The 22,480-nt window shown below is 39.2% G+C and overlaps 1 long non-coding RNA gene across 1 annotated transcript in view; it reads left to right on the top strand.

The window, feature by feature from the left end:
* Window positions 1-22,128, top strand: part of LOC116563842 — a 92,102-nt gene extending 69,974 nt beyond the window's left edge. The window contains exons 3-4 of the long non-coding RNA XR_004274597.1: window positions 16,635-16,709; window positions 20,461-22,128. This is a non-coding gene — a long non-coding RNA (uncharacterized LOC116563842). The remainder of the gene's footprint in view (window positions 1-16,634; window positions 16,710-20,460) is intronic.
* Window positions 22,129-22,480: the final 352 nt, after the last annotated feature.

Below are 22,480 nucleotides of genomic sequence, written 5' to 3'. Positions count from 1 at the left end.
AGCGTGTTGTAACCCCTTTGCACAGAACTCAATTAGGACATAATCATACTTGTTACAGAGTTCCTGGACCCTCAAACGGTTGACCCCTAGTATTTTAAAGGGAAATACCAATTTTTCCTCTGTCTCTTTGCTTAACACTTCATGAAAATTTTTGTTAAAATGTTTTACTGGTTATTTAGGGAAGATACATGAAATTCTTGGAGAGCATATATGTGACTCAGAGATAATCTCTGGATTAAGGGATTTGGAAAGTGGACATAGAAGTAGGAGATAGAAAAGAATTTGTCTTGAATAAATCCACAGGAAGGATAGCAATGTTAGGCACCAAGTTAAAAAAGTAAACAAAGTGTCTGGGTGGAGCCAGGCACCTGTATTAGTTAGGGTTCTTCAGAGAAATAGAACCAATAGAATATACACACACACACACACACACACACACACACACACACACACATCACACACATAAACACACACACACACACATAAATATGTATATATGTATCTCTCTATATATAGGCAGAATTTTTCTTTAGTTTTTATTGCCTGCTTGTACCTGGCCCTCTCTATACATAGGGAGAGAGAGAGAGAGAGAGATGTATGAGATGTATTATGAGGACCTGGCTGTTGAAATTGTGGATGACAAGTACAATAGTCTGCTATCTGCAAGGTGGATATTCAGGAAATCCAGTGGTGTAATTCAGTCTGAGTCTGAAAGCCTTAGAACCAGAGAAGCCAATGATGTAAATCCTAGTCTGAGGGCAGGAGAACATAAAATGAGATGTCCCAGCTCAAGTGGTGAGACAGGAAAAAAAGGAAGAAATCTCTCCTTCCTTTGCCTTTTGTTCTAAGCACCTCAGTGGATTAGATGATGCCATTAACATTGGAGAGGGCAATCACTTTACTGAATCCCCCTATTCAACTTCTAATCTTATCCAAAAACACCCTCATAGACATGCTCAGAGACGTGTTTACTCTGGTGACCTTGTGGCCCGCTCAAGTTGACACATAAAATTAACCACCACAAGTCTACTCCTTGTCAACTCAACACCCACACACATCTTCCTAAACCATGCTTAATCTCCAAATGCAGATAATAATATCATAATTCCACCTAACACGGTAAAACTATCCTGTGTACAAACAACAACAACAACAACAACAATAGACCAACCCTTTCCCTAGAAGAGGAGGTAAATTTCTTTTCTTTTCTTTTTTGATACTGAGTTTTGCTCTTGTCACCCAGGCTGGAGTGCAATGGCATGATCTCGGCTCACCGCAACCTCTACTTCCAGGTTCAAGTGATTTTCCTACCTCAGCCTCTTGAGTAGCTGGGATTACAGGCACCTACAACCACACCTGGCTAATTTTTGTTTTTTTAGTGGAGACAGGGTTTCACCATGTTGACCAGGCTGATCTCAAACTCCTGATATCAAGTGATCCGCCTGCCTTGGCCTCACAAACTGCTGGGATTACAGGCGTGAGCAGCCTTGCCTGGCTGGAAGTAAATTTCTTGAGTAATGTTTTCTCTTCCTTTTAATATCCTATAATGTAAATACTATAATGTAAAATCAATAGTTTTAAATACTATGATATAAAATAAATATGTGTTATGTGAAAAGAGAATAAGAAAAAAAAAGATACTTATTTGATTTGGCTCTGTGTTACCACCCAAATGTCATCTCCAATTGTAATCCCCATATATCAGGGGAGGGACCATGTGGGAGGTGATTGGATCATAAGGGTGGATTTCCCCCATAGTGTTCTCATGATAGTGAGGGAGTTCTCATGAGAGCTGATGGTTTTAAGTGGCAGTTCCTCCCTCTTTCTCTCTCTCCCCTGCTGCCGTATTAGACATGCCTTGCTTCCTCTTCCCCTTCTGCCATGATTATAAGTTTCCTGAGGCCTCCTCAGCCATGTGGAACTGTGAGTCAGTTAAACATCTTTCCTTTATAAATTACTCAATCTCAAGTGTTTCTTTATAGTAGTGTGAAAACAAACTGGTAAAGATACAGACACACACACACACAAACACACACACACACACATATATTCATCTATTTAATACACACAAATGGAGATGTATTATGAGGAATAGGCTTACATGATTCTTAGTTTGGGCTGCTATAACACAGTATTATATACTATTTATTAGAAATTTGTTTTCATAGAAATGTATTTCTCACAGCTCTGGAGGCTAGAAATCCAAGGTCAGGTTGTCAGCAGGTTTGGTCCCCACCAAAGTCTCTCCCCTTGGCTTGCAGATGGCTGTTTTTTTGCTGTGTCCTCACGTGGTCTTTTCTCTGTATGTGCAACCCGGGGGTCTCTCTGTGTGTCCAAATGTTCTGTTCTTCTAAGGACCCCAGTCAGATTGGATTAGGGCCACCCATGTGATGTCATTTAAACTTAATTACCTCTTTAAAAGCCCTGTCTCCAAAAACTGCCTCATTCTGAGGTAGTGGGGATTAGAGCTTCAACATATGAATTTGTGGGAAACACAATTTAGTACATAAGAAAATATAACAGAGCTCTGAAAGGTAACATGGACTCTTACTTTTTATCTTATTTGTTTTTATTTCTCATTCTAGAGGCAGTGCAGCATAACAGCTAAATGCATGGGCTCTGGAGCCAAGCCTACTTGGATTCCTTCTTTGCTGTGCTACTTACTAGGTTTGCAACCAAAGGCATTGCTTGACTTCTCTGTATCTGTTTCCTTGCATGTGAAATGGAGTTGTCAATAATAACTACCTCATTGGGTTGGTGTGAAGTTTAAATGGATGAATACATATAACATAATTAGTAGTTGCTGGCACACAATAAATATTAAGTATGAAGAATAATTTCTGGCCATAAATTATATAATATGATACTTACACATTTTAGTGCTCATAAATAAATATTTATATTCTGCAGAGATGTATCTATTTTTCATTAAATGGCATAATCAGAAAGATGTATAAATTTAGGGTGACTATCCCAGCTATAATTTGTGTCACTTATTTTTCACATATTCACATACAGCATACATCTGTCTGACCATCTGTATTTCTAAAACAACTCCAGTGATATTTCAGACACCTAATATTGTTAATAACAAAAACTCCATGTGTCTTTTAAATTTGTGTGGGTGATAATTCTATAGTTTACTGTATTAAATTCACCCTTAATCTAATTTTTGGTATTTTTGGAACATGGGTTAGTGCTTTTAATTTTTTTCTTTGTAAAGACGTTACCATCATTTTCTCTCTCATCTTCACAAACTCCTAAATGATAAGCAAAAAGGAAAAATGTTTTAAATAACTATTTTATGTGTGTGCTTTTATATACAGTACCTTTCACCCATAACAACGACCTCCTAATGGTCAAATCCAATGAACTATGTTCGGGCATTAACTAATTTATTTAAAGTGATGTCTCTGCATCACTTTTTTTCTTTTTACTAACACACATAGCATTTGCTGTTTGCCTAGCCCTGCTCTAAACACTTTCCATATATTAAATTATTTAGTTCACAGAACAGTCCTGTAAAGTAGCTGTTATTATTCCCATTTTATACATGAGGAAATTTAGGCACAAAGAGCTTAAGTTACTTGCCTTTAAATCAGTGAGTAAATAGTGGGGCCATCATCAGGCCTAGGCCATCATGGTTGCATTTTCATTCTGGACACTCTTTCTTTTGCTGACTTACAGAATACCACTAATTTCTTACCTTTCCGGCCACTCAAATAATATCCTTTATTAAATCTTCCTCTTTCCCTGAAATGCAGCTTCCCACGGTTTTATTCTTAGAATGTTTGTTTTCTCTCTTTAAACTCCCACTCATTCTAGGACTGAGGTACAATCTAAACAGTGATAATCTTACATTTCTATCTCTAGAGCCACCTTTTCCCTGAAGTGAACATATATTTCCAACCACCTACTCAGCACCTTCAACTTGAATGCTGAGCATGTGCAAAAGTGCACTCTCCATTTGCCTAATTCTTCCCATATTGCTCCTCCTCCTTCAGTTCCAATTCTCAAGCCTCCTCATAGACTCTTCCATCTCCCTCATTTCATATGTGCAATCTGCAATCAAGTTCTATTGATTCTAGCCCCAAGTAGCTCCTTGATCTTGCCCCTTATCTCAAATCTAGTAGGTAGATGCTTATATTTTCTGTGATCTTATCATCCATTAATGACTTTTACTTACTAAAAATTATCATTTGACCATTGTGTAGCCAACTTATATTGATATCCTCTGAAGTGTGAAACATTTCAGTCGTTTCATTACTATAATTCCCCCAGTATCTCAAACCTAAGCCAGGATTTTGTTTAATTAGGTAGTTTTCTTTTTTCTATTTGCTAGAAAGGAATCTAGTTTCTATTTCATCACAAGTATCTTGATCTTCCACAAGATCAAGATACTTTGAAGATCAAGGCTTTTTCAGAGTTTTAAAAAATAGACAATATTTTTGTTTCCTCCCTCAGCAGTAACCACTAACAAATAGAATGCAAACAGATAAAGAACTTTTAAGAATGGTCTGGTATATTTTCCTTTGGGCTAGTTCCTTGATCTACAGATTCTTTGGGGAGAATGTTGGTTACATTGTCTATTATCTTTCACCTGGACTTTTGCAAAAATCTCAAACCTGTCTCTCTATTTCTCTGCTCTATCCTCTATATAATCTTCCTAAAAATAAAAAAAATTGCTTTATTGGCCACTAAATTAGGTGAAAATCTTTCAGTATGGCTTGCAGGGTCTTTGACAAGTCAGCTGAAAAATAACCTCTTCAGCTTCCTCTTCCTCTCCCGCTCTTCACATGTCCCTTAAATTCAAGCCACAATAACTTCTAGCTCCATGCATGGCTTTTCTTTCTCTAATGCCATATGTTCCATTTGTATCTTGAAACACATACCTTTCATTAAGACCTGATCCTGATCTGACATCTGGATGCTCCTCCTTGATGTCTCTTACCACCCACCCATCACGTTTCCCAGGACAACCCTGTCCTGCCTTGCCCTGCCCTTGATGAACGGGCAGGTCTCATGCGTAATTTTCATCATCTAGCTCCTTGTCTCTGACATTCTTCTTATAATTGCTGAACTCCCAACCTTTTGTTTCTAAAAATGGATTTAGATTTTTTGACTTGACCTTCATTGCTAAATTTAGATAGGGTTTGACTTCTGACTTTGTCCCTAGGCATGTGAGATAATCACCCCACAGGATGGAGCCTTGCCCCTAGACTCAGTCACCTTTCCAGACACTCCTGTAAATCCAAAGGCCCTTTAAGTGAGGGATCATACAGTCTGTTAAACATCTTTTTATTTTCCTCAACAGAGTTGGTCACTGTCTCCTTCGTGCTTCCATGATTGTCCTCTATTTATATTTCTAATATTTCTATCTGGTGGTTATATTGCAATAATAATAATTGTAATAATTGAGAGTACATTCTCAGTGGTGAGGTGTGTAACTTGACACTTCTATGTCTCCACTTCAATGCTTCTTCTGCAGCCTCTTGTATCCCTTTTACTACTTTGTACCCTTTTCCTCTGACTCGAGTGTGCCTTTGCTTTCCTCAGCTTGCACCTGTGATTCTTCTTCAGAGGATGCCCTTGGACTGGTATGCCTTTGCCCAGAAGCCCAGAGAACTGTTGGTGCCTGGGGACTGCATTCATCCAGGGTGGCTGTTAACCAATGACTGAATGGTGAGAGAGTCTCATCCAAGGGACGGGACCACTCCGAGGCATAGGCTAAAGCTATTCTTCATAGGACTTTGCCTAAAGCCTTACTTGGCTTCATTCTCCTCTATGTCCTGCTTCCCCACTCACCCTTATTGATTTTTCTCAGCAGTACTTCCCTAATGATTCATTTGCATGGACCTTGGTGCACGGTCTACTTCTAGAGACCTTGATCTAAGAATACCACTTAATCTCCCTTTCATATCCATTTTGTTTGGTTACAGAAAAGCTATTCCAAGTAGATTCTAAGTAAATATAGTCACTTCAGATTAAATTTCAATCAGTTCAGAATTTTCACAGAATCTCTCCTCCTTTCTCTGTAAATTATGGTAGGGTAGTTATGGTGGTAGTGATGTTTTTATAGTGTCATGAGGAATTAGGTCCATCTGGTCCCAGTTGTCAGAAGCTAACCTGTGACATATCATCTTACCCCCCAATTATCTATTTCTGTGTTTTTTTTTTCTCATTACTGTGATTAAGGCTTTAAAGTGCCAAGGTCGTCTTCTCCTTCTCCTGCTCTTCCTGCTTCTTTGTTCTAAGCGCTTAGAATGGGGGCACTAACTGTGCAGTGAAAGCAGTAACAGTACAATACCTTTGTAAGCTAGTCATTATCATCCTGGTTTTACAGATTTAAATGAGGCTCAGAGAGATGAAATAATTGAGGCAAAGGAAGATAACTGATTAATAGCAGAACTTGAACGCAGGTCTTCCGACTTGATATGAATTTTTCCACACAACCCATCTTCACCTTTATTCCATCCTCCGGATCCTATGACTGTGTCATTATGCCTGATTTTCAAGGGAAAGCCCTGCATACAGTGATCACAGACACTAGAAAGCTAGTCACAAACATCTTGTAGGCTTTTTAGAGAAGGGAAGAATCATTGCAAAACCTTTGTCACTACTGGAAATAAAAAACAGAATCTTCCTGATCAGGCTTCCTCCTCAAATATGAACGTTAATGAAGACTCTTTCCTCCTTGGAGAAACTGTGCACACCTTTAAGCTTTCATTGAAAACCTATCTATAATAAGAGCAAGCATCAGTTTTTATATCATTTTTATCTGTTTGGTGAGCAATCTAGGGAGGGAGGGGTCCAGCCATGCTAGAAAGAAAAGTATTGTGTCTTTAGGGAGGGTTTGAATCAGAAAGAAGACCAATTAATAATGGAAATATCCCATGACACAGTGGAAGAAATGTACTCCAGGAAGGATTGATGTGAGGACAATGCTTTTAAATTATGGATATTACAATGAGCAGGAAAGTCTGAGCACAATACTGTTTTATTCCCACCAATTTTCACTGTTGGGAATTCAAGACCTGAGATCAGGTGATATCTTACAGGGTTTAAAGGGCATCTCTCATATCTCAGAGGACCAGAGGTGGCATGATCCCTTATTCCTATGCATGCGTGCAGGCCTCTGGACCCTCCTGTTGTAACATGTTGTATCTGTGCTGAGCTGTGTGAGCACAGGAACTGCATAGATCCTGCTTGGATATGCTACCTAGCAGGAGGAAAGAACAGTGCAGTTTGAAAGGCATTAATATGCTACACTCTGCCCCTCAGGCTCTTGGGGGCACTTCTTTTGTTATTCTGGCTTATTTCTTCTGACAAGGGCATGATTTAGCAGTTTGTTAGGGAACAACATTACCATTTAGTGGAAGAGCACTTTCCGTTTTAAAACTTTTAACTTAAATTAATGTCATCTAGAGTATATTTGTTTTAACCTATTGACTCTTAGCACTTAAACACCTTAGGCAAGAACCATCTGTATGTACAGAACTTGAAATCATTTGCAATTTGGTAATGTGTCTCATTGTAGCTTTCTTGAATGCCATTATGAATTAAATACAGTAGTACCATCTTATATTCCATTTTGAGATCTTAAAGTTGACATTTACTTGTTGCAAGCAATTCCTTGAAAAAATTGGCATAGTATACTCTCCAGCTTACACATTTATGGTATTTTAGTTTTTTCATTTAGAACTCTGTATAGTAATTTGAGGGCTTTTAAAGATATATTTGGGATGAATAAATGTCTATTAATAGGAGGTACATTTCAAGATAAATAATAATTGGTACCTTCAGAACTGCTTCTAAGTAAAATTTCAAGCTTAATGAAATTTGACCTCCCCTAAAGCTTTCTCTGTGCGTTTTCTCTTCCTCTAGTATCCACTGTCCTCAGAATGACAGTTTTTCTTGCCTCTTTTGTATGTATCTTCTGTGCTCCCAGGAGTATGGGTCTCTTCAAAGCCAACAAAAGCTATAATGATTCCTTCTTCTGAAAGGGCTGAAGACTCCTCCCTACTGCAGTCCAAGAGGGGCTAAAAGCAGTTATAACCCTGGGTCCCCCAATTCTAGCTCAGCGTTCTCACTCATGAGAACTTCAGGCCATTGGTGAGCTAAAAAATTTACTTTTACTTTGATACAATGTACTTTAAACTCATTTTGGAGGAAAATTTATTGCCTTATTAACATGTCTCTGGTTTTGTCCTTTTGGAAACAATGGTTTTTTTTCTGGCTTGTTGGCTTGACAGTAAGTTTAGTTTGTATAGGCTATTCTCTTTGTTGCTTGGGAAATGTATTTGGGGATCAGATTCAGTGTTCCAGATTCAGAGACCAATCTTGAGTTATTCATCTAATAAACTTAGTTGAGTGCCTGCTATGTGATAGAATTGTTTGAGGTATTGAGGAGACAATAATGAGCTAGGCAGACAAAGTCTAAACTCCCATAACGCCTATGTTGTGATGGAGTAGGGAAATGTATTAATCTGTTCTCACACTGCTGTAAAGACTGGGTAATTTATAAAGAAAAGAGGTTTAATTGCCTCATAGTTCCACATGGCTGGGAAAGCCTCAGGAAAATTACAATCATGGTGGAAGGCAAAGGAGAAGCACACAGTGGCAGCAAAGAAAGCGAGGGGGAAAATGCCACACTTTTAGAACCAACATATCTCATGAGAACTCACTCACTGTCATGAGAACAGCCTTCGGGAAATCCACCCCCGTGATTCAGTCACCTCCCACCAGATCTCTCCCTGACACGTGCACATTACAGTTCAAATTGAGATTTGTGTGGAGACACAGAGCCAAACCATATCAGGAAACAAACACAAAACTTTGTAAGTAAAGAAGAAAATTATCAAGCCAAGTGTTACATGCAGTGAAGCGGAGTGGTATGATAGAGAGTGGTTGGAGCTATTTAAATGATCAGGGAAGGCTTCTTTGAGGAGATGCTTTTTAAGCTACCAGTTAAATAGCAAATCACGTTATTTACTTGATAAGATCTGTGTATTTTTATTTTAGGAGGACAAGATTCCGGGTAGGGCAAAGGCCCTAAGGCTAAACTAAATATAGTTTGTCAGACCAGAGAGCATAAGATAACCAGTACTGCTGAAGCATTCTAGGCAGGAAGAAGATTGGTAAGAGATGAGATGTGAAAGGCAGAGGACACATCATCTAAGGCTTTGTAGGGCATATTAAAGGTTAAGATTTTATTATAAATCTGCGGAAGTCATTGGAGGTTTTAAGCAGGGTACTACTATTTTTAAATGATCATATTGGATGCTACATGGAAAGTCAAAAAATGCTAAAAATTCACAAGAATAAGACAGAGGAAGAGTGCTGGTTATTTAGCAGATGCCTTCCCTTTGACATCTCCCCTTTCCTCTGTTTTAATCTTGTGAGTACTTAGCATCTTCTGACTTTTTATATCCTTATCTGATTGCTGAAGCTTCCCTTGAAATCTTGGGACAAAAGTATTGCTTGGTGCCTAGCATCAATAGATTAAGCAAATGTCAGCCTAGCATGGTGGCTCACACCTATAATCCCAGCATATTGGAAGGCCAAGAGGGAGGATTCTTTAAGCCCAAGAATTTGAGACCAGCCTTGGGAACAAAGCAAGACACCTGTCTCTACAAAAATAAAAATATTTAGCTGGGCACCTGTGGTCCAAGTTCCTGGGGAGGCTGATGTGGGAGGATCGCTTAAGCCCTGAAATTTGAGGCTTCAGTGAGCTGTGATAGTGCCACTGCATTCCAACCTGGGTTACAGATCAAAACCCTGTCTCAAAAGCAAAACAAAACAAAACAAAAAACCAAACAAACAATAAAATTTCAAATCCTTTATATCAACCCAGGTAGCCATGATGACAAACCATTTTAAGATACAGGAAGTACTAGGCATAACCAGGTATATGTATTTAATACATAGAAGAAATTGGAGCCAATAGAGGTTTGTGACATTGCTTAGTCCTGGAAGAAAGTGGGTAATAAAACATTTTAACTGCAGCAAGTTGGATGCTAAAATCTTATTGCTTAAGTAAGACGTTCTAACTCTTTTGTTGACCATTTTGATTTAAGTCACTTATAAAGCATTTATGAGGATCATTAAATCATTATATGTAGAGCTTTGATTTCATGTTTCAATTTCAATTCTCTTCTTTCTACTGTGTGTTACTGTGCTAGAATGAGATACTGCTGAGAACAAGAAAATCAGGGTCCCAGGCCTTATGAAACCTGTAGTCTAAAAAGAAAGAAAGCAATTAGGCATTTAATTGACTTTGAGCATGGTGAATGCTTATCTTGTCTAACATTAGTTTTCTGATCCTTTATCTACATTTGAAAAAGATGGATGCCTGGACCCTAAAGCCAACTAGACTCTCTGGGTAAGACCCCAGGTACAATATTTCTAAAAGGTCTTTAGGTGACTCTGTTGTGCATACAGAATTGAAAATCAGTGTCCTCTATCAGGGTTTCTCAATCTAAGCACTATTAACATTTTGAGTGGGATAATTCTTTGCTGTGCACTGGGGTTCTGTGCATTGTAGGATGTTTAGCAGCATCTCTGGCCTCTGCCCACTAGATGTCAACAGAACTCCCTGAAAGTTGTAACAACCAAAAATGCCTCCAGCCACTGCCAAATGCTCTCAGGAGTGGTGAACTGCTTCCTTCCCACTTGTTGAGAAATCACTACTCATTGGAAGTAGGCTCTGGCTATCTTGTGACCTGCTTTCTTCCTACTCTCTCCCTTACTGATTCAGTGTTAGTCATGACAGCTACTGAATGCTCCTCAAACCTGATGCCACCATTTTAGCCTTTCATTATCTCTGCCCATAATGGCTTCCAGATAGCCACTTGGCTAACTCCCCAACTTCTTTCAAGTCTGCTCACATGTTACCTGAGAAAAACATTCCATTATTAGTCTGTCTAAAATAAATTTTCCACTACATTTCTTTATATGCTGTGTATTAGTCCATTCTTACATGCTAATAAAGTCATACCTGAGACTGGACAATTTATAAAGGGAAGAGATTTAATTGACTCACAGTTCCACACAGGTCTAAGGAAACTTGCAATCATGGCAGAAGGTGAAGCAATTATGTTCTTCTTCACATGGAAAAGCCCCTTGTAAAACCATCCAATCTCGTGACAACTCACTTACTATCACAAGAACAGCATGGAGGTAACTGCTCCCATGATTTAATTACTTCCCCCCAGGTCCTTGCCATGATACTTGGGGATTGTGGAAACTGCAATTCAAGATGAGATTGGGTGGGGACATGGAAAAACCATATCATTCCACCCCAGTCCTTCCCATATCTTATGTCTTCATGTTTTAAAACACAATCTTACCTTTCTAACAGTTTCCCAAAGTCTTAGCTTATTCCAGCATTAACCCAAAAGCCCAAGTCCAAAGTCTCATCTGACACTAGGCAAGTCCCTTCTGCCTATGAGCCTGTAAAACTGAAAGCAGGTTAATTACTTCCTAGACACAATGGGGGTAGAGGCATTGAGTAAATACACTCATTGCAAATGGGAGAAATTGGCCAAAATGAAGGGGCTGTAGACCCCATGCAAGTCTGAAATCCAGCAGGGCAGTCAAACCTCATTGCTCTAAAATGATCTCCTTTGACTTCATGTCTGGCATTCAGGTCACTCTGATGCAAAAGGTGGGCTCCCATGGCCTTGGGCAGCTCCACCCCTGTGGCTTTGCAGGGTACAGCCTGCCTCCCAGCTGATTTCACAGGCTGGTGTTGAGTTTCTGCAGCTTTTCCAGGTGCACAGTACAAGCTGTCAGTGGATTTTCCATTTTGGAGTGTGGAAGATGGTGGCCCTCTACTCACAGCTACACTAGGCAGTGTCCCAGTGAGGACTCTGTGTGGGGGCTCCAACCCCACATTTCCCTTCTGCATGACCTAGTCAAGGACCTCCATGAGGACTTTGCCCCTGTAGCAGACTTCTCCCTGGATATGCAGTTTCCATACATCCTCTGAAATCCAGGTAGAGGTTCCCAAAGCTCAGTTATTAACTTCTGTACATCTTCAGGCTCAACACCATGTGGAAATTGCCAAGGCTTGGGGCTTCCACCCTCTGAAGCAATGGCCTGAGCTGTACCTTGGCCCTTTTTGGTCATTGCTGGAACAGCTGGGACACAGGACACCAAACCACCAAGTCCTGAGGCTGCACACAGCAGGGAGGCCCTGAACCTGGCTTAGGAAACTATTTTTCCCTCCTAGGCCTCCAGGCCTGTGATGGGGGGGAACTGCTGCTAAGGTCTCTGACATGCCTTGCAGGCATTTTCCCCATCTTGTTGGTGAGCAGCATTTAGCTCCTCATTACTTATGCACATTTATGCAGCAGGCTTGAATTTCTCCTCAGGAAATGGGTTTTTCTTTTCTACTGCATCGTTTTCAGGCTGCAACGTTTTCAAACTTTTATGCTCTGTCATTTCTTGAATGCTTTGCTGATTAGAAATTTTTTTCACCAGATACCCTAAAGCATCTCAAGTTCAAAGTTCCACAGATCTCTAGGGGAGAGATAAAAAGCCCCCAGCCTCTTTGCTAAAGCAGAGCAAAAGTGACCTTTACTCCAATTCCCAACAAGTTCCTTATCTCTATCTGAGACCACTTCAGCCTGTACTTTGTTGTCCCTATCGCTATCAGCATTTGGTCAAAGCCATTCAATAAGTCTCTAGGAAGTTCCAAACATTCCCATATTTTCCTGTCTTCTTCTGAACCCTCCAGACTGTTCCAATCTCTGCCTGTTACCCAGTTCCAACATTGCTTTCAGATTTTTGGGTATCTTTATAGCAGCACCCCACTCTCTGTGGTACCAATTTACCATAGTAGTTTGTTCTCATGCTGCTAATAAAGACATACCTGACACTGAGTAATTTATAAAGTAAAGAAGTTTAATTGACTCATAGTTCTGCATGGCTGGGATGGCATCAAAAATCTTATAATCATGGGGGAAGAGGAAGCAAACACGTCCTTCTTCACATGGTCACAAGCAGAAGCAGAAGAAGAAAAGCTTCTTATAAGCCACTAGATCTCATGAGAACTTACTCACTATCATGAAAACAACATAGAGGTAACCGTCCCCCATGATTCAATTACCTCCCTCTGGGTTTCTGCCATGACATGTGGGGATTATGGGAACTATAATTCAAGATGAGATTTGGGTGGGGACACAGCCAAACCATGTCACACTGCTTTATTGTTCTTCACAGAACGTATTAGTATTTGACATTATATCATGTCTTTTCTTTAAGTCTCCCGTCTCCATAAACCATTGTGAAGTCTGTTTAAGTGTATGATACATAATAGTGAAATGGGAGAGTTCCCTGACCCACCTTGCAGGATGTGTGACAGGGGTGTGGCTGTCTGTTTGGCCACCATGAGCTCAAACCCCTTACAGGAGGGGGAGTATGCAGATGGGCAGCTGCATGAACTGAGATGAGTGTTTTTTGACTCTGGCCCCATGGCAGTGTCTAGGGTTGGGTGCCTGTGATTCTCGAAACCCCAGTGTTACAGTGCTCTTTTAGCTCTGCTGTCCACAGATGGCTTAAGTCCACATCTCAATGCCCCCTTGATGCCCAGGGCCTTGTCTAGCATCCTGGAAGAATCAGGTTACCCATGGATTTGAAGAGTAGTGAATATGGGGGTTTTACTGAGTGGTGGAGGTGGCTTTCAGTTGGCAGGATGGGAAGCTGAAAGGGGAATGGAGTGGGAAGATAATCTTCGCCTGGAGTTTGGCTGTCCTGTGGTCAAACTCCTCTCTGGCTGTCCCTAGCTGGTCTTCTCTTGATGTTCAGATGCTCCTTCTCTTCTTTCCTTCTTTGCCATGCCGTTCTTCTGCTCCTTGGCTCTTCTGCTCATCTCCTCATGAAGCGTGGGCTTGGGGTTTATACGGGTACAGGATAGGTGACATCGTGGACCAAAATGCAACATTCTCGGTGCAAAAACAGGAATGCTTGTTCCCATTTAGGATCGTGGGTTTCCAGGGTTGAGGATGGGGCCTTTGCTGGGGAATCACCCTCTTCCACCCAGTATTTTCCTGTCTCCTGTCTGTGTCAATAGGTACTCAATATTTATTAATCGTGACTATATAGTCATGAATGACTATATATTATGAAATGGGAAATGCATGGTACAAGGAGAATTGCTGTCCTTGAAAAGAAATTTAATTTATTTTTTTTGAGGGGGATGGAGTCTTGCTCTGTCGTCTAGGCTAGAGTGCAGTAGTTTGATCATGGCTCCCTGCAGCCTGAAACTCCTGGGCTAAAGTGATCCTCCTACATCTACCTTCCAAGCAGCTGGGACTACAGGCATGGTGTCATCACACCCAGCTAATTTTTTGTATTTTTTTTTAGAGATGGGGTCTTGCCATGTTGCCCAAGCTAGTATCAAACTCTTGGGCTCAGGCAATTAGCCTGCCTCAGCCTCCCAAAGTGCTGAGATTATAGGCATGAGCCATCATGCCCAGCAAATCTAAAATTAAGTTTCATTATCCTGCACAATGTTTAATTTTGTTTTTGAACTCTATATGGATTAAAAGCAGCTTTTAATTAAAGGTCATATGTGTGTCTACACACACATGTATGCAGATGTTTAATCACTGGCAAGCAAATGAGTATGTTAAACTTTTAGGCACTTGATCGGAAAAATCATGTTTTTTTCTACTTTTTTTTTTAACAAGTGCAAAATGTTCTCTTATCTCCAAATGGCTGTATCTGCAACCGTGTTAGCTATATGCTGAACATTTTAGCTTTGGCCAAAATGTTTAACTACATACATAGTATCAATTTACAACAAAATTTGGCCAATATTTGTGGATAAAAGTCTATATTTTTAAAATGTGGCAAAGATTTTTCACAGGATACAGAAAGGTGTTGCCCAGTAAACTTTCAGAAAGACCCCATCTGAGTTCTGGTGGAATTTGAAGTTGAAACAATTTTTCCATTCATTTTCACCAGTATATTTACATTAGTCTTTCTTAAATAGTCCAAAACTCTGTTTTCTATGAGACTTCATATAAATCACCATACGTTTGAGATGGTTCTTATGAGGTATTATCAAGTACAACTTCCTCAAAATAGGACTAAACTTTAACCACTAGGCATGCACATTTTATTTATTCTGGAAACAGTCCAGGTAAAGCAATGTCATGTTCATTGATAAGTGTCTCTTTTCTCTGGCCTACCTGAGTGTAGGGCACCAAATTGCCAATATAAAAATTGTTGTGGTCTCTAAAATTTTTTTAAAGTTAAGATTTACTATTCATGGTCATCAAATAAATAATTAACTCCTCTCATCTCTACCAAAAATTGTCCCTTCTTTCTCTGACTCCACACCTCAGACATCAACATACAAGGTTATCATTTTCTTTCATCTTCTGTATAAAACTGTTAAATGGATATTCACCTTTCTTTTTATAATTATGTTTTTCTTTCCTCCATCTCTATTTTAACTTTCCTTCTTTATTCCTTTCCTCCCCATCATTTTTATTCTTCTTCCTTCTTTCTTTTCTCTTTTTTTTTTTGAGTTTTATTCCTTTTTTCCTTGCCTCCACAAACATTTATTAGGCACTATTCTAGATATTAGTTATATGGAACTGAAGATTCTAGACCTTAAGAAATTTATTTTTAAAATGTCTAATAGTAGAAGTTTACTTATGAAGTTAAAATACCAAGTCACAGAAAGGATAAGATACTTATTTGAACTAATTTAGCTTATTCAACAAATGGCAGAGCTGATTTATTTATTTGTTATTTTATCCACATATTAACATAATATTTGTGCAGTAGCTTCTGTGTGCCAAGAACTGATCTAGAAGCTAGAGATACAGAAGTGAACCAAACAGACAAAAGTCCCTGACCCCTCTGGAGTATAAAATCTAGTGACATTTCACAGCACATGCTGGCTTTAAGTGTCTGGCCAGTGTCCCAAGTATTAATTGGCTTGCTGCTGTTCTGACCGTGCCCATGAACTTCCTTCTCTTATATACCTATAATTTGCACACGTAAACTTGGATCATCTGTAGCAGGACCAGAATTAAGAGTAGAAAATATTGAACTCTAAGGTAAAAATATTATTAGTTCAAGCCCAAGACAAAAAGATATAAATATGGACATGTAGAGCTAGTTTCCTACTCGAAGAGACTAGATAAAAGATGCCAGAAACTGAAAGAGACTGAAGAGGAAGAAAGACCATGTGGATAGAAGGGCAGAATATTTATCCTCTCAGAATAGAGACCATTTACAAAGAATTTTAAAAAGATATTTACTATGACTGGCCATTCTTTGTGGAAGCTATGCAAAGTACAAATTTGACTTCTTGTTGCTGAGTGTGGTCATAATTCCTGTTAATTTTAAAGTTTGAAATGACACTTTTATCCTTGAGACAGCCCAGCTATTACATCATCTTTACTCCTATAGAAATAATAATACGGTCTGGAACATTTGTTACCCACCCATATCCATAAACTAGAGGGTAGGGGACTTGTAGGGTAGAGATATCATTAAGGAAAAGCCTTAACAATAGTAGGAGTTGGGATAGTTTGAAATAACCCACTGAACAGGAATAGCTGTGAAGCATGTGGCTTCTGTTATCCACTTAAAAGCTTCTGCTTCTGGTTTAGGTCTGCACTATAACTAGAACTCAAGCAAGCAAGATTGGAGTTTTGCTAAGACACCATAGAAGAACAACTAAATGAGTATGAGTAGTAACAGACAAACTTTCTTATTTCATTCTCTCTTTATAGTAATTGTGCAGCACTCACCAGTAGAGCTATCCTCAGCTATCAGGAATGTCACTATTACTGCTTTATATAGGCCCCTTATATTTTATTAGAGCAAATCAGTTCTATTTTAAAAAAACCTATTTATTTGGTTTGATATTTTCCCATCTCCTATCAATGCAATTAGAGTTATTTGAGTTATTTTTTTAAAAAACTTATTTATTTATTTATTTTTGAAATAGAGTTTCCCTCTGTCACCCGGGCTGGAGTGCAATGATGATCATAGCTCACTGTAGCCTAAAACTCTTGGGCCCAAGTGATCCTCCCTACTCAGCCTCCCAAGTAGCTGGGAGGACAAGTGTACACCACATGATTAGTTTTTGTATGTTTTGTAGATACAGGGTATCACTATGTTGCACAGGCTGTAACACTGTAAGAGTTAAATGACTAACACATGTAAAGTTTTAAGGAAGCTGAGGAAAAAATAAAAGAAAAGGTAAATACCTTTTAGATAAAATGTTTTAAAAAACATTTTATCTAAAAGGTAGTTACTGAGGTTTCAATCTTCAGATCTCAGGGGCATAAACCTGTAACAGGGTTGCCCATCAAGGACTAAATAGGAACTGTGTTTCATGTCATTATCTTAGTTACTCTGGAACCCAAGCTGATGACACCATCACTATAAGGGACATTGTTGGCAGACAGAAAGGGAACACAGTAAAGGATGAACTTCCTTTCAGTCTTCTTCCAGGTAGTAGCACACTTGACATTACTTGCATTTTGTTGGCCAAAGCAAGCCACAGGACTATGCCTGAGTTCAAAGGAAGGGGAAATGCAATTCTATCATATGCTAGGAAAGAAAAAGGGATCCAAATGTTAGGGAACAGATACAATGATTGCCACAGTAGTAAACTTTAAATAATCATTGTTTTTACAAATGGAATAGGCTAGGTATATAACTGATTTCCAAAGAGATTCAGCTACGTTAAAGAATGCAACTATAAGTGGAATTTGTTAAGAAGCTTAAGGATGTTTTACAGCATACCCTAATGGCTTCTTCTCTGATGTCAAAGAGAAAAACCATGAACTTTCGAAACCTTCCTTGGAGCTTGTAAAATAGAATAAAAATCCAGTTTATGAATCAAACTTCCTGCTCAAGATTATCTGTTCTCATATAATCCTTCTTTCCTACAGGCTAGAGATGCTAATTAATTTTCCAGTTTGAATTTCTATATCTCCCCATCGTTATGTACTCCAAATGATAGGGTGTCTGAATTGGCAACTAAGTTTTATATGGAAAAATAGTTAATAAAATACTAGAAGGGCTGGGATCTGAATTAGATCTGAATATAAACCAGGGATAGCATTGTCTGCAGATATCATCATCGGTCTCCAACAATGATTCTCACCATTTGGTATACATCAGAACCACTTTTGAATTGAAAAAAAAAAACATAGTAATACCCAAGCTCTACCCAAGATGGATTAATTCAGACTCTCAGTGGTGGGAAGTGTGCATGTGCATTTTGAAAAGGTGGGGCAGCATATTGTAATAAGCAGTATAGTTTGAGAAACATTGGTCTGCAAAACAATGTTTGACTTAAGGAAGACTAAAAGGCCAGAATTGTCCCAAGTAGTTACTCTCTTCAAATTTTTTATCTCCCAAACTCAAGAGAATGGATATTGGCACATTGGCTGCAGCAAGTTCACTTTAATGTGACTGGATTGGGAAAAGGAACTAGGAGTACCTGGGGTCCCAGATAGTCCATTGGGTGAAAGGTCAAAGCCAAATATTCATTATTTGTTGCTACTGCTGTTGGCATAAAGATCCAGACCATGTTATTCTGAATTGCAAGATTTACCTGGTTAACCCAGGTAATCACTAATCAGTGGTGAAACCAGACCTTGCTCCTAGCTTAGGGTGGAACTTGGCTAGCCTCTAAACTAATCTTTTATTCTTGCTATTGTCACAAACAACACAGAACTTCCAAAAGAATCAAATGCCATAAATTGCTTTGGAAGAATGGAATGTGTAGTCAGAAGTATGAGCATGGACTTGTCTGAAGCCAAGATACCAAATCAATGGGCATTGGATAGCCAGGAACACCCTGTGCTTGGATATGGGAGGCCAGAGGCCATTGGCAAAGTAAAGTAAGAAGAATGTAAACTTGTATGCACTGCTTGCCTCTTATTTGCCAAGGACTTTTCATGAACCACAATTACCATTCTAGAAAGGTGTTATTAACTCTACAGAGAAAAAAATTGAAGCTGCAAGAGTTAATGATGATCACCCACAAGTGTGTGGATTTGGTATATCGATTATTTTAAGTTGAAAGCACTTGAGAAACTCTGTTTGCAGAAAGGGCTATCGGAACTGTCCCTTCCTACATATATTAAGCCATAAAAATTCCTTGGAACAGAGTGCCTTCCTTGTACCAGTGTTACAATATTAACCCTTATCACCAGAGACTTGGAATTATTGCTGTACAAGTAAAGTTACTGAAGAAGCTGTTATCTTCCACTAGCTTTACACACTCCCACCATAGGTCTCCTAATAATCATTCTTCCCTAGAATTTACTGTCTCTAGCCAGATCCTTTCGTCCTGCCATTTCCTCACAAATCTCTCATTCTTTGTCTAAAATGTATTAAAAAATCTCTGCTTTGACCATTTTCTTCAGGTCTTTGGTCTCTTAATGATCCCTAAGCACAAGTAAAAATAATGACACTTATATGCCACTCTCCTCTTAACTTCTCTTGTGTCAATTTGATTCCTAGACCCAGCTGAAGATCCCATTTAAGAATTAAGATGGGTAGAAGTGATCTTTAAACTCCCCAACAAATCTAGGAGATTAAGTAACTGGTTCGTGTTTCATAGTTAATAAATAATGAAGGCAAATTTGAATTATTTTCTTAGAAACTCAAGAGCCCTGCTTTTACTAGTATATTACATGGCCTAGAAGGGAAAAAGGGGTGATACAGACAAACTTTGACAGCATCACAATTTTATGTCACAAATATTTGCCTAAAACTACACAATTTTATTAGACTGCAAATCAGGCTCACTAGTGGAATATAATGTAAAATAAGATGTATTTTTGATTTGACAAGCCTCAGCGGAATAGAGTGGGAGTGTACAAATTTTCATAAAAGCCCAAAGTGCTTTTTGGGAGATAAAACATTGCAAATTTCCAAGCCAGCTTTCAGCACCAGACTCGTGGATGCTCAAGTGTTATTTATTACACTAGCAAAACAAGAGGGACCAAGGCTGAAAATCATGAGTAAACCCTGGAGAGGTGACTCAGGGAGAGTTTTAGAACATTCTTACAGTGGGAAGTTAGAGGCTTACGGTTACATTTATTCGATTATTATAAAAAATATGACCTAAGATATATCAACAATGGTGGTAAGTGGGGCATAGCTACAACATGGCATCACCTGGAATGTCCCATGAATGTCCCTTTTTCCTCTAAGATATTATAGTTTCCCTTAAGGATATTGTTTTCTCTCTAGTCTACTCTTGAAAGCATTTCAAAGCCCCTTATCTCTGAATTCAATATGTTGTAGCCAGTGCCACCCAAATCCCTCAGGGACTCCTTAATACTTTGGGGGCCTCCTTTGAAACTTTTAATTCTTCCTCCCACTGCTGGGACTGGCCAGGGTTGCAGTGCCATTGGGAGGAGAATCAGTACCTGCCTCTGACCTGGTCCCATTTTATCCTGTTTGCAGTGCTTTCCTATTCTCTTCTCTGACCCCATGATATGGCCACCCAGACTCCCTGAGGAGCTCTGGGATGTATGCCTCTCAGATCATCTTAGAATCCTGGACTGGGACTCAGAGCCAGAAGACTGACGTGATGAGAAGATTGTTCCTGCTGGCCAGCATGGTATTTCCTTTGGAGGATCAGGAGAGATTTTGGATGATTCTTATTCCCATATGACATAAGATGAGCTCAGGGCTCTGGCTTTGGAAAGAGTTGGGGTTCAACTCCAGTCCTTGGCCTTGTGAGGCATGAATGGGCCCATGCGTCCACTCAGGCCCAACTATTTTCTAATTGTGGTGCCACCTGTGGTCCATGGCACTAAAGGGCTGTGGTGATGGCAGCAGGTATCTTTAACCCTGTAAGCATAGTCTCCAACTGACAACCAGGGCACCATCCCACCCTCTCTGCAGGTTCTGTGCCAGGTATCAGGCACTTCTCCTGGGATGGCCTCACCTATCTCTCTAACCCTCTTTTCTGAGAGCTTTTGAAACCATTTTTCTGCAACACTAAGGGCCCATTCTAATCAATGACTTCTCCTGCTTCTGACAGATATAGCAATGCCTTTCTCTTCCTGGATGATCTTAAATTGTGCATTCTGAATGGCCCTTCCTTCAATGAATGGGATTTTTTTTTTTTTAATCATGCCATTGGGCCCTTCATGCATTCTCCTTGCTGGTGGTGGTGGTATGCAGAAAGCAGGGATGGTCAACATAAAAAGAGATCACACTTCAGGAGTGCAGTGAAAATGGCTTCATAAGTTCAAGAGAAGACACAGTTGGAAGAAGCATTTTCCTGTTTCTAGGGTGTAAAAAATTCTAAACAGTAAATTTAATAATCAGAAAATGAATTGTGATTCACATTTTCCTTAGTACTCTGGGTAAGGCCTGTATTTGTGATCATCGTTAATGAAACAGCAAAAACCTTTGAGAGAATCATTGGAAGCCAATATTCATGGGTGGCACAATGAATGATTACATTATTACATGAGTAATAATGTAACCAGCATTAAATAAATGGTGTTAGAGAACTGAAGAGGGAAGAAAATTCATCATGTTTCAATACAGAAGTTACCAAAGAGCCATGTCATTATGAGTAATAACAGCATTGCTGCATTTTTCTCTTAGTAGGAGATATGAAATCAGCCAGGAATGGAACATTTAACAATTAAGAACACAAAGAGATTGTTCTTGGGCCTGAACAGGAAGAGTTTTTGGGCGCACACTATGAAGTATTTTTACATGCAATGATTGGACCATAAACAAATACGTAAGTATTTGTTCTCTATCTACTATTTTGAAATTTTATTCAGATGACTGAGTATACCTAATGGGCCTGTGAATTTCTAAATACTTTTAAGGTCCAATTGTTTATATTATAATGTATATAAAAGGTACTTTCCCAGGGTCCTGCATGTCTCAGAGGTGCTCTAATATTAGCAGACAGTCCCAGAGGAAACAGAAGGTATTATGAGATGTCTCCATTATAAAGGGACCTGAGTGTATGGAAACACAAGTGCTTTCAGAGAAAATCAGTGTGTATTCCTAATTGGTAGGCTGAGGGCATAGTCTGAAAGAGAAGAAACTCCAAAACATTAATCAGGGAAGAAACGAATAGACAACTTCTGTGCCAGTAAGGAAAAGGGTAGCATCAACATGAACATTAGATACCTCCGAGTGCTAAGCTTTAATAATGGCAAGGGACATAGTTTAACAGTAGGCCCAGATCTTGATTACTTTTCCTAATGAGAGTGAAGCACAGCATGGAAAAGTGACAACTTGAGACAATTCAAAATGTCACATTAGTTTTGAGTTTCAATCTCATCCACAACCAGTCTTCATAAAAACTGCTAATGAGTAGTAAATTGGACTGATTTGAGTTTTACTTCGATTTGCTTCTTGTGCTAATCTTCAGAGAAAGGGTTTAAGGCAGTAGGATGTCATGGATAGTGGATGAGAGCAGAATTCAAGCAACCTGAGTTAGAGCCTT

This window comes from Sapajus apella, unplaced genomic scaffold (genome assembly GCF_009761245.1).
Source record: "Sapajus apella isolate SASKATOON/1434 unplaced genomic scaffold, GSC_monkey_1.0 scaffold36, whole genome shotgun sequence".
Classification (NCBI taxonomy): domain Eukaryota; kingdom Metazoa; phylum Chordata; class Mammalia; order Primates; family Cebidae; genus Sapajus; species Sapajus apella.
The sequence above is the reverse complement of the archived record's forward strand: the minus strand, read 5'-3'. Positions and strand labels throughout refer to the sequence as shown.